The following is a 14,210-nucleotide window of genomic DNA, read 5'->3' on the forward strand; positions in this document are numbered from 1 at the left end:
TTTATATATTTCTTACAATGATCTACTTCAGCAGTAAATAGAATGATACCAAATTCAGAAGTTAGACAAATAATAATTGAATCTCCGGCTTTCGAAAATGTCAGTTCTCTGTGCAAAAAGAAAATTAGGCCATTAAAGGCCCGGTCAGCAACTCTGGAGGAATTGAGCCGAGATACAATTAATATTGAATCTCATAAACGTGCTGAGGCATGGATAGGAGAGGTGATTTTATCACTGTGGCATTCTAAAAGGGATTTCAGACAGGGCATTCCTAGAAACAATGTTTTTTTCAAAGAATAATCCATTCAAATGCCTCTCCCTTCTGGATTATGTAGAAAGTGTGACAGAGGCAGGAACTGGACTAATGAATATAGGTCAATGAGGAATATTCACGGTAATCCTTTGCCTCAGGAAACTCCATGTGGGACCTCCCGCAGGTCCCTATGCCAAATCTGGTTCAGTCATTTCCGGCCATCATAGAGGAAACTCCTTCCAAGAGCAATTAATAAACTTAATGCATATTGTATACAACCACACTGCTCTGGATGATGGAACAGCTATAGAAGAGAGAACAAAAAATTCAGAAGAAACCGTAAAACCAGTATTTTGGCAAACTTTTATAAATGAACAAGGACCAAAATTAAAACTACAAATAAATGACATTGTCATTGAAGTTCTGGTAGACACAGGAGTGGATGTAACAATAATTTCATCAGAATTTTGGCACAGAAATTGGCCTCTTCAGGATGCAAATATTCAGATTTTGGGGATCAGAACTTTATCTCAGGTAAAGCAGAGCTTGAGATAGGTTAAATGTATGGGGCCAGAAGGTCAGAGAGGAATATTAAAAGTATATGTAGCTAATATAGCAAAGAATTTATGGGGACATAATTTGTTACAGCAATGGAATATTCAGATTAACATTTCCCCAATCTTAGAAACAAATCATAAATTAACATGTATTTCTGGGAAAAATACTATAAAGAATATTATAAAGAATAGTCACCGACCATTCCGGGTTATACAAAAACAGGGCACAACAGCTGCTGATATTTCAAAGGCACCAACAGCTTTACCTTTAAATGGTTGATAGACAAACCTGTATGAGCTAAGCAATGGCCTTTAACAATAGAGAAACAGCAGGCTTTATAACAGCTGGTACAGGAACTAGATGCTTACTATATTGAAGAATCAGCAGGCCCTTGGAATGCTCCTGTATTTGCTATTAAAATGAAATCTGGAAAATGGAGAGTGGTGACAGATCTAAGAGCTGTTAATAAGGTGATTCAGCCAATGAACTCTCTACAGTCTGGCATTACTTTGCCCTCTCTATGCCTAAAGGATGGCCCTTATGGGCATTGATTTAAAAGATTAATTCCTCATTAGACCTTTACAAGAAAAAGACAGAGAAAAATTGCCTTCACAGTGCCTACTTATAATAATTCTCAGACTGCTAAAAGATATCAATGGAAGATTCTCCCACAGGGTATGATAAATAGCCCCACCCTATGCAATATTTTGTAAGTCAGCCATGGAAATGATATAAGAAATTTTCTGAATCTGTAGTTTACTTTTACATGGGCAGCATTTTGCTATCTGATTCAAATGTAGATACTTTAGAAAGAATGTTTGAAAAAGTAAAGAAAAATTTGCCTTTTGGAAGATTACAAATTGTTCCTGAAAAAGTACAAAGAGGAGATTCTATTAATAATTTAGGCTATAAAATAGGTTTACAAAAAATTAGGCCCCCAAAAGTACAAATTAGGAGAGATTGATTGAAGACTCTTAATGACTTCCAAAGATTGCTAAGAGAGATTTTCAATCTACAGCCCACTATAGGGATAGGTTCTGATGACCTGATTAATTTAAACAAAACCTTAGATGGTGACAAGGACTTAAATAGTCCCAGGTAACTTTCAACTGAAGCTGAGAGAGTATTGATTTTGAAGAGAAATTACAGAAGGCGCATGTGGATCATATGGATTTGAATCTTAACAGCATTCTGGTGATATTATCCTCCAAACATTTCCCTACAGGAATTTTAGTGTAGAATGAATATATTATCTTAGGTTGGAACTTTTTACCACATAAACCAAGTAAAAAATTAAAAACTTATGTGGAAAAGGTCTCTGAGTTAATTCTAAAAGGAAAATTGAGACTTTATCAATTAGCAGAAATAGACCCAACAGAAATTATACTACCTTTTAATGATGATGAAAATGATGAAATTATGGTAAGAAAGTGAACCCTGGCAAAGAGCTTGTAGTAATTTTTTGGGAGTTTAACAACAACTATCCCAAAAGCAAAAGAGTTCAATGTATAAACAGAATTAACTTCCTCACATTGTACAGGACATACTAACAATTGGAATCCCAACATTCTATACAGTTACAAATAAATCAGGAAAGGCAGATTACAAATCAGAAAATTTAAGCAGATCAAAACTCTTATGATTCTGTCCAAAAATCAGAATTATATGCTATTCTCATGATACTAACGTGCTGTAGGAAATCCTTCTGCCAGTAGCCTTTAAGCTACCCGCCCACTTGGGCATGGCCTCTTATAGTATAAATGCCCATGTAAAGCATGTGCTCCCTCTCTCTTCTGGCTGCAGGATTCAGTTGCTATTCCTCATTTGAGCAGAGGACTGTGATCTGTGAGTCTACCCCTAAACAAATAACCCTTTATTATACTTAATTCTGAGCTAGTTTGGGATTTCTTTTTAGCGTCCATCTTCATCTGACACCCAACATGGTGCATCCCAACTCCACAAATACCAGGTGGACTGGTCTAAAAAATCCAAACAGTCCACGGCCCAGAAAGTCTTCCATCCCTACCTGCCTGGCTTGCTTTCACCTACTAAGTGGTTTGTTTGTTTGTTTGTTTGTTTGTAAAACCCCAGCCACAGCAGAGCTAAGTGCGTAGTGACTTGGAAATCTCCCAAGCTCATGCACATTTCTCCCCACCACTGCTGCATTCCCTGCTAAGCAGCAACATGCGCTCCCTGTTTGTGCTCCCTGTTCGTGAGTTCTGGGCTCCTTGCTCCGTGCATGGAGTTGATTTGATTGCTTTTGGTTTGTCAAGCAAAGCACATTTGTCAGTATTTGACCAGCACCAAGGCAGAAGGCCAAAGCTGCACAGGACTATTCATGCTGCCACCAGTTGTACCACTGGTGCCACTCTGCAACTGTGATGCCAGCTGGACAATAAAGATTATTACACCTAAAACACCTATTACACTGGATCTCATAACACTGGTAACTATTTGATTAATTAATAAATCAATAAACTTGAAAGTCATATAATGGGAGAAAACATTTGCATGTAAAATTTTAATAACTTTTTTGCTGATACTGTGGATTGTACTGCAAGGCTTATATGGTTATTGTGATACATCAATTTATTGGATATTGGGACTCAGTTTATTTCTGCATATTATGCTTTAAGACAATGGTCTTTTATCTTGTTACTTGTATTATTAATAAAAAGTTGATTGGCCAGTAGCCAGGCAGGAAGTATAGGCTGGGTGACCAGGCAGGAAGTAGATGGAGGGCAACAAGAACAGGAGAGTAAAGACTCAGTCTGCAGTTGTGACCCAGATGCAGAGAAAGCAAGATGAGACTGCCTCGTTGAAAAAGGTACCAAGCTATGTGGCTAACACAGACAAGAATTATGGGTTAAGATGAAGATATGAGAGTTAATAAGAAGCCTGAGCTAATAGGCCAACCACTTTATAATTAATGTATTTCTTTGGGATTGAACAGCTGTGGGACCAGGCAAGACAGAAACTTCTGTCAATGATATTATGTCCTTAAGAAAATGGTTTGATAACAGAGCCAAGAATGAGTCATTTTTGGAAATGATACAGTCTTTACAGACTAAAAATGAACAGCTAGCTGACAGGATTAATACCATAGAAAATCAAAAGTTACCTGAAAAATTAATACTATTGAAAAGGATAACATTAATTTGACAGACAAAATTCAATCCATGTCAATGGGTACTGAGAAATTATCCAAAAGAATTCATGCTGTTGAATATGAAAATCAAAATCTGTTAAAAAGTTATAATAGGGTAGCAGATAGAGTATCTCTCCAGGAAGGCAATCTACACACAATCCAAATAATGTCAAAGGATGAGGTGTTATCTTTAAAGGAAAAACTTCAGACTTTGGAATTGCATGTGCAGAATGAGGACCAAAGATTAGGTGCCTCAGTGAAATCATTATAAATATATACAAGCCAGGAGATTCAGGCTTTACAAAAGACAGTAGTAAAAATATTTTAAATGATTGAGAAAATTATTGGAGCTGATGAGCAGGGAAAGAAGGTACAAGGACAAAATTTTAACATTGTCAGTAGCAGTCAGAGATGACTTACCCAGGGTTTTAGCTTCCTACCCTGTAATCTACTCTGACAAGGCATCAGGTTCTAAATGCCCAAAAGGATCCATAGAAGGTTGATGTAAATCTTTAGGAATGGATGATTTAAAAGAAATTAAGCAAGAAATTGTAACTTACAGCTTGCATTCCGCATTTGTTAGGGAGATGGTAAAGACATGGGCGTCTAGCAATAAGGCTACCCCACACAACTGGCTTCAATTACTTTCAGCAGTCCTGGAAGATGGGCCCCAAGTGCTGTGGAAATGTTATTTGTGAGAAGAGGCAAACATTTTAGAACAACAGGGAAAGCGAAAGGACTTGAGACTTCCCAAGATCAAATTCTTGGCGAGGGTACTTATGCTGACCCACAGGCTCAAACTCTTTACAATGTACAAATGTTGTCCCTATGCCACAAAGCAGCCTTAAATGCTTGGGACAGGATTCATGGCCAGGAAAATGAATTGAATCATATACCAGGGTTAAAGAGGGCCAGAGAACACCCTTCAGTGATTTTTACAAGATTAAATAAGGCTGTACGAATAGGAGTAACAGATTCAGATGCTAGGTGAGTACTTATTGAATCTCTGGCTTTAGAAAATGCCAACTTAGAATACAAAAAAATACTTGGGCCTTTAAAGGTTAGATCAGCACCAATGAATGAATGGTAAGATATTTGACTATAATACTGAATCTTGGGTAGGAGAAGCAATTTTCAAAGGCATGAGGAGACATCAAAATGCCAAATATTTTAATTGAGGACATCTGAGAGGGGATTGTAGACAAGGAATTCCTAGAAATAATGTCTCCTCTGGGAATGGCAAAAATAAAAGGTATCCACCTTCCCGATAATGTAAAATGTGGCAAAGGCCGACATTGGACTAATGAATGCAGATCAACAAAAGACAGACAAGGCAACCCAATACCATCAGGAAACTCCTTGGGGGACCTCTCACAGGCCCCTAAGTCAAAAATGGTGCAGTAATTTCCAGTCACTATGGAGGACATGTCTCACCAGGAAAATTAAAAAATCCAGATTCCTTCTATAAAAAAAAAACAAAAAAAACAAAACAAAAAAAACCCCAACAACTATACTGTTCTGGATGATAGAACAAACATGGAGGATGAATCAAAAATTCCAATAGGAAGTAGGAAACGTATATTCTGGCAGACTTCTATAAATGATCAAAGGCCAAAGCTAAGAGTGCATATAAATGACATTGTAATTGTTGGTTTGACAGACATGGGTGCGGACGTGAGTATCGTTACTCCAGAATCTTGGCATCCAAATTGGCCTCTTCAAGAGGCAAATGTTTAATTTCTAGGAATTAGAACCCTATCTCAAGTGAAACAAAACAGGAGATGGGTTGAATGCATAGAGCCAAAAGGACAGAGAGAAAGGCTGAGGCTGTATGTGAGTAATATTGCAGTAAATTTATGGGGTTATGACCTGTTGCAGCAATAGAATACCCAGATTAACATTGCTGCAATCCCAGAAACTCATATTTTTGGGAAGGATATTATAACATACTATACACAAAGGTCACCAGCCATTCAGGCTATACAAGAACAGAAAGCAACTAACAAACTTTTAGAGATACCAACAGCCCTACCTTTAAAATGATTAACTGAGAAAACAATATGGGTTAAACAGTGGCCTTTAACAGAAGACAAACTGCAGGCTTTAGAACAGCTGGTACAGGAGCAACCAGATGCTCACCATATTGAAGAATCAACCAGCCCTTGGAATTCTCCTGGTTTTGTTGTTAAAAAGAAATCTGGTAAATGGAGAATGGTGACAGATCTAAGAGCTGTCAACAAGGTAATTCAACCTATGGCCACTTGCAGTTATTGATTTAAATGATTCTTTCTTCACTATACCTTTACAAGAAAAGGACAGAGAAGAAATTGCCTTCATAGTGCCTACTTACAATAATTCTCAGCCATGGGCTGGAGAGATGGCTCAGAGGTTAAGAGCATTGCCTGTTCTTCCAAAGGTCCTAAGTTCAATTCCAAACAACTACATGGTGGCTCACAACCATCTGTAATGAGGTCTGGTGCCCTCTTCTGGCCTTCAGGCATACACGCAGAAAGAATATTGTATACATAGTAAATAAATAAATAAATATTTTAAAAAACAATAATTCTCAGCCTACTAGGAGATACCAGTGAACCATATTCCCACAGGGAATTCTCAATAGCCCCACCCTATGCCAATACTTTGTAAGTCAGCCATTGAAAATAATACACAAAAAATTCCTAAATCTGTAATTTACCATTACATGGATGACATTTTGTTATCTGATTCAAACATAGATACTTTAGAAAGAATGTTTGAAGAAGCAAAGAATGTTTTGCCAAAGTGGGGATTACAAATTACTCCTGAAAAAATACAGAGAGGAAATTCTGTCAATTACCTAGGTTATAAAGTAGGTTTACAGAAAATTAGAAGACAAAAGGCACAAATTAGGAGAGACCAATTGTGAACTCTTAATGATTTCCAAAGATTGTTAGGAGACATTTCCTGTCTACAACCAGCTGTTGGGATAACACCTGATCTAATAGTTCATTTAAGAAAAACCTTAGATGGTGATAAAGACTTAAATAGTCCCAGGGAATTAACAGTTGAAGCAGAAAGCGAATTGATTGTCATTGAAGAGAAATTACAGGAGGCACATGTGGATAGGGTGAATCCAAATCTTAGTTGTATTCTAGTCATATTGCCTTTTAGAATTTCCCCTACAGGAACTGGAGAGATGGCTCAGAGGTTAAGAGCATGGCCTGCTCTTCCAAAGGTCCTGAGTTCAATTCCCAGCAACCACATGGTGGCTCACAACCATCTGTAATGGGGTCTGGTGCCCTCTTCTGGCCTGCAGACATACACACAGACAGAATATTGTATACATACTAAACAAACAAATAAATAAATAAATATTAAAAAAGAATTTACCCTACAGAAATTTTAATGCAAAGGGAAGATATCATCTTAGAGTGGATCTTTTAACCACATAAATCAAGTAAAAAATTAAAAACTTATGTGGAAAAAGTCTCTGAATTAATTATAAAAGAAAAATTGAGACTTTGTGAACTAGCAGGTATAGACCCAACAGAGATTATAGTGCCTTTTACTACTGATGAAATTAAAAAATTATGGGAAGAAAATGAACCTTGGCAAAGAGCTTGTGTTAATTTTTTTTAGAAGAGATTAATAGCAATTATCTCAAAAGTGATAGAATTAGCCTTATAAAGAGAACTACTTGGATCCTTTCCCACATTGTGTGGAAGACAACAATAACTAGAGTTTGCACATTCTATACTGATGCAAATAAATCAGGAAAGGCAGGTTACAAGTCAGAAGATTTAAGAAAGGTAGAACAAAGCCCTTAGAATTTTGTCCAAAAGGCAGAGTTACATGCCATGCTCATGGTACTAAGGGATTTTAAAGAACCTTTTAATATAGTTACCGATTCACAATATGCAGAAACAGTTGTCTTGCATATTGAAACTTCTGAATTTATACCAGATGATACAGAATTGACTTCATTATTCATGCAGTTTCAAAATATAATCAGGAATAGGCTTTGTCCCATATACACAACACACATCTCATCCCATATGGATCTGCCAAGTCTTCAAGCACAAGGTAATATAGAAATTGAACAATTATTTATTGGAAGTGTATTGAAGGCCTCAGAATTTCATAAGAAACATCATGTCAATAGCAAAGGTTTGAAGAAAGAATTTTCTATTACTTGGCAACATGCTAAAGAGATTATAAAGAGATGTCCTATTTATCCCTTCTATAACCAAACACCATTACCTGCAGGGAGTAACCCAAAGGGAACTCAATGGAATGAAATCTGGCAGATAGATGTGTTCCACTTTACAGAATTTGGAAAATTAAAATATATACACCACTATTGACACTTATTCAGGTTTTCAATGTGCAACTGCCTTGAGTTCAGAAAAGGCTGATTAGGTAATCATGCATTTATTAGAAGTTATAGCCATCATGGGTATATCTTCACAAATAAAGACAGATAATGTTCCAGCATATGTCTCTAAAAAAATGAAATGGTTTTTTGCTTATTATAATATAAAGCATATTACAGGTATACCAAACAATCCTACAGGTCAGACAGTTATAGAAAGATCAAGTCAAACTATAAAGGATATGTTAAACAAACAGACGGCGATGGAAAATACTCCCCCCAAAATAGATTACATAATGCTTTATTAACCTTGAATTTCTTAACGCTAATGAAAAAGAAACAAAAGCAGCAGAGAGACATTGGATAATAGAAAAGTCTTCTGAATTAAATCAGCCAGTGTATATCAAGGATGTGTTGACCTCACAATGGAAACCAGAAGTGCTATGTTGGAGAAGGGGTTCCACTCTTGTTTCCACAGGAGAAGAAAAGTTATGGATACCATCAAAATTAATAAAGATTCAGTTTGAAAAAGAGAAATCTCTTGAGGATGAGAAATGATGGCTCATCCACAGAGGTGACAACCAATCAGGTGGTAAGGAAGCCACATAAGGGTTGGAGGCAGGGTTCTGTTCTTATATTTGCAGGAAAATTCTCACCTTCAAAAAGTCAAGAGACCCTGGACATCTAGATGCCTACAGAGAAGAAGATAATTATCTAGATAGGATCACCAAGCAAAGAGAATTATCACTTATGAGGACAGGTCATCTGAGGGTAAGAATCTCTGAACATAAACTAGAATAATAGTCATGACTCACTAAAAAAATCAAAGCTGGCTTTGGAGTTGGACAATGCCTCTGTCCTTCTCTAAATCCAACATGCTGTTAAAAGAAAAATTCAGAGTTTCTGACTCATGTTAGGAGCCATCTGGTATTGGACAGAAAGAAGAAAGAATTTCAAAAAAATTTTACTTTTCTTCATACCTATTTTTGTCTCTATCGTACCTTTCATTGACTATATGTCTGTATAAATAATGTTTAAGCTTTCCACAATGAACAATGACTTTTCCTGCAGTAATCTTTGAAGTTTCCAGGAAGAAGATGGGCCCCCACAACAATGATTCCACCTGGTTGATATGACATCATAATGCTGATAGCACTACTATAAGACCTGTTTTGGGTACCAGCTGTTCAAGATGGTTCCAACTTGGTTAGCTGAAATGGTGCACCTTTTTACAACGTTCTGGCCAGAATTATAAATAGGAACCCCAGAAAAACTCTACCAAATACTCAGAGACTATTTACAATTGTACCAGACAGTAATCTTGAAATTTAATCATCATTTCACTTTTATAGGATCCCACAGAAAGAACATCACCCATGACAGCCGGAAGTAATTCTAGAAGACGTCCCCTCTCCCAACAAAGTTTGTCCTCAGGGTTAGGGGTTGATAATAATTGAGGGTTGGGGGAAAATTATGTAGGCTCAGGGATCTCTTTGGAAAAAAAGGGAAATTGGATGGGACAATAGATTAGTGTGAGTAAGCTCACACTGATAATAACAGTGAGCAATAGAATGAATACTTGTGAGCTATTATTTATAGACAATTTACATTAGTATAGATTCTTGTATATTGATACAAACTTAAATTATATTGAATAGATTCCTATTTTTGTCTACAATATTTGTATACCTAGGCAAGTTATTTTGTCATATTGTATGAATGCATGCTTCTACCTCTGCTTAAGACATTTTGTATATTGATACATTGTGAGGTCATTGTACTCATTTATTGCACAGTTATTTAAAGATTGTTTAATATTCTAATATGAAGTCTTAGTCTTTAAGTTATATAGGTATTCAGAATTATAGATCAATAGTCATCCATGTTTGTCATACTTACAGTTAGACTAATCAGGTTCTTTAAACACATAGAGACTGTATTCTGCATAGATAGGTAATCTTCAACCACTTCAAAGAGCTGTAGAATATGGCATTTAAACAGCTTAGGGTTCTGTTGAAGTGAGACCCAATTGCTCCTGGCAGCACTGATCTATTCCCAAGAGAATGTTGAGCACTGAAGACACTCCACGTGGAGCTTGTTTTTTTCTTGTCAAAAATGGCCTTTGGGCAAGGAACTGCCCATCCATGCATCAACCACTGACAAAATGTATGCTGTCTGGACAGGACAAGCAGGATACAAGAAAAAAGACTGTCAAATCTTGCCAAGACAGAGTAAGATGGTTTTGAAATTTTTCCTGCCTATGAAAATGGTCTGTCAGTTACTCTAGGCCTTAGCCAAAGTTGGTCGCTCCAATGTTGCAAATGAGACTTTGGGTGATTTCCCAGATAGCCAGTTGTCTCTGTCATTTGTTGCATATTTTTGAAGTTACTTGATTGCACTTGCTGATTACTCAAGCAATATTATTTCCCTTCCCAGATCTTCAATGGGGTTGAAGACTAGAATAGGTATCAATAGACGTACATATTTTATTTTTCCATTTTGTAGAATTTGGAAAACTAAAATATGTACGTCTATTGATACCCATTCAGGTTTTCAATGGACAACTGCTTTGAGTTCGAAAAAGACTGATTTGGTAATCATATATTTGCTAGAAGTTATGATCATCATAAGTATACCTGTACAAATAAAGACAGATAATGCTCCAGAAGCATATGTCTCTAAGAAAATAAAACAGTTTTTTGCTTATTATAATATAAAGCATATTATACACAATCCTACAGGGCAGGCAGTTATAAAAAGATCAAATAAAACTCTAAAGGATATGTTAAATAAACAGAAAGGTATGATAAATAACCCCATGCTGACTGAGGTTTCTGTTCCACCCAGTCCTGCAGCCATTTAGACCCAAAGAAACAGAGGTCTACATTAATTATAAACTGGTTGGCCTAGTAGCTCAGGCTTTATTATTAACTAATTCTTTTTGTTTGTTTGTTTTTTTTGTTTTTTGTTTTTTTTTGTTTTTCGAGACAGGGTTTCTCTGTGGTTTTGGATCCTGTCCTGGGACTAGCTCTTGTAGACCAGGCTGGCCTCAAACTCACAGAGATCTGCCTGCCTCTGCCTCCCAAGTGCTGGGATTAAAGGCGTGCGCCACCACTGCCCAGCTTATTAACTAATTCTTACATCTTAAATTAGTCCATAATTTTTATCTGTGTTAGCCATATTGCTTCCTCTGTATCTAGGTGACGACTGCAGATTGAGTCTTTGCTCTTCCTAGAATTCCCCTGTTCTCATCATCCCACCTCTACTTTCTGCCTGGCTACAGGTCAATCAGTGTTTTATTAAAATAATACAAGTTTTATTAAAATAATACAAGTTTTATTAAAATAATACAATGGTCAGGGTACAAGACCATTGCCCCACAGCACCCCCAGAAATAGATCATATAATGCTTTATTAACTTTGAATTTTCTAAATGCTAATGAGAAAGGAACGACAGCTGAAAAGGGACATTGGATAATAGAAAAAAACTACAGAATTAAATCAGCCAATATACTTTAAAGATGTACTGACCTCGAAATGGAAACCATGGCATGTGTTATGTTGAGAAAGGTGTTTTGCTTTTGTTTTCATAGGAGAAGAAAAGCTATGGATATCATCAAAATTGATAAAGATTAAATTTGAACAAGAGACTTCTTTTAATTAGAAAAGATAATTCTAAAAGATAATTCATTAAGAACTATGGCCGTTTAATCTGAACTGACCTATAAAACTAACAATGTTGGGGGCTGGAGAGATGGCTCAGTGGTTAAGAGCAGTGACTGCTCTTCCAGAGGTCCTGAGTTCAATTCCCAGCAACCGCATGGTGGCTTACAACCATCTGTATTGAGATCTTGTGCCCTCTTCTGGCCTGCAGGCATATATGCAGACAGAACACTGTATACACAATAAATAAATAAATATTAAAAAAAAATAAAATCAATCTAAAAAAAAAAAAACTAACATTGTTTTTCATTTGATCAGATTTAACTTGCCAAAAGAAAATCTCCCCAAAATTAGGGCTGGGGAAGGGTTTTGTTTCTGTCTTTGTAGGAGAATAAAGGTATCCAGCTAAGGAATCTGAAGATCACTGGACAAAATGAGACCTCTGAAGAAAAAGGACAAATCATCCAGAAAAAGTGTCCCAAGAAAAGGAGTAACTGGTCCATTGTTTCTGTTGTCTTCTACAGACATGCAATGCAAGTGATCCTTTATGTGGTCCCATTCTAATTAAAAATTAAAGCTGGCTTTGGAGTTGGAGTGTGGCTCTCTCCTTCTCTAATCCCAAACATGTTCATTAAAGTAAAATCCAAAATCTCTGCCTCAGTCAGAAGAGCCACTTGATATGGGACAGAAGAAAACAAATATTTATGGACTCCTTTATTGCCACTAATCTCGTAAATCTTTGGTTTTATATTGATTCTTTAACAGTTTTTCTTAAGGTATGAGATTTATCATATATATATATATATATATATATATATATATATATATATACACACACACACTTTTGTCATGATATTAGTGATCATATAGAGTACTAACTAATTCTAGATAAAAGTTTCATCTGCCTTCCTGCACATGATTTCAGGTTTGAGTCTCTATCGGTTTTATGCAGTGAACCATGAGCACGCCCAATGGCGACCTTTGAAGTCTCCATATGGAGCCCTACAATGATAACCCCTCCAGGACTAAGATAGCATCACTAAATGGCAAAACACCACCTAAAGATTCACTTTTGGACTACAAACTGCTCAGAACAATTTTGAGGTGGCTAGCTGAGATGATTTACTCTAACAGACCACTCCAGCCAGGACTTGAGACAAGCCCTGTACTTTCCCATTATGCAGAGACTGGACAACAAATGATACAGCTACCTCTCCAGGACTTGACAATTGACCCCAAATTTTCTTTTCAGGATCCCCAAAGACACTGTCACCTCCAACAGCAGGAAGTAAATTTAAAAATATGATACCCACATTCCCAAAAGGTGGGGTGGATGGTTTTTGGTTGTTTAATGGGTTATGGATTTGTCATTGTTTAAGGGGATTGGTTACAAGTTGTTATTGGTAATGGTCAGGAAAAAAGCTAAACAAAGAAAATTAGAGTCAAGGTTCTTGAGAAAAGAAAAGGGGGATAAAGATATGATAAGATAAAAAGGTAGATTAATGAATCTACTTTTAAAAAAGCAACTGCTAGTTTTAAATATGTTACACTAGATTGGACTTTTGTATGTTATATATAAATTTTGTATATTGATACAAATTTGAGACTAAATTTGTTAAAACAGACTGTACATACATTTCTAATCTTGTTCAAGGCATTGTACCTATACAACTCATTTAACAGTATAATGTAAATTTCTAGTCCTTGAAAGTTATTATTACTAACTGTTTAGGATAATAAGGAAATGCAGGTTAGTAATTAGTCACCTATTACAATTGAACTTGTAGTCACATTAGGTATGCTTTCAAGGTCAAACAGAGATGTTTTAAACAGACAGGTCATCATCAAACACTTCAGAGATCTACAGAAAATGGCATTTAAGATGTTTTAATAACATAGGTTCTTTTTTCTTTAGGACAATATGACATGTCTGCTCCTGGCAGCACCAATCTACTTCAGAGAAGATGATGAGCACCAAAGAAATTTCATATGGTGTTTGCTTTCTTTGTGGCAAAAGTAAGCCATAGGGCAATAAAATGTCCTTTTCTCAACTTCAGACAGCATGCTGTCCTAATGGGACAAGCAGGACACAGAAGAGAATGACTGCCAAACCTTGCCCAGACAAGGTAGGACAGTCCTTCAAAAACCCTGTTTCATAGAAAAGTCTGTCAGATATTTTAGGTCCGTAGGCTGAAGATGGCTGCCTCAACATTGCAGAGAAACTCTGGGTGACTGAC

General features: G+C 36.5%; 1 protein-coding gene across 4 annotated transcripts in view; it reads right to left on the reverse strand.

Annotated features, from left to right (window-relative positions):
• Positions 1-14,210, reverse strand: part of Cfap251 (cilia and flagella associated protein 251) — a 94,899-nt gene that overhangs the window by 50,563 nt on the left and 30,126 nt on the right. The gene's annotated exons all lie outside the window — the stretch shown is intronic.

This window comes from Chionomys nivalis, chromosome 3 (genome assembly GCF_950005125.1).
Source record: "Chionomys nivalis chromosome 3, mChiNiv1.1, whole genome shotgun sequence".
Taxonomy (NCBI): Eukaryota; Metazoa; Chordata; class Mammalia; order Rodentia; family Cricetidae; genus Chionomys; species Chionomys nivalis.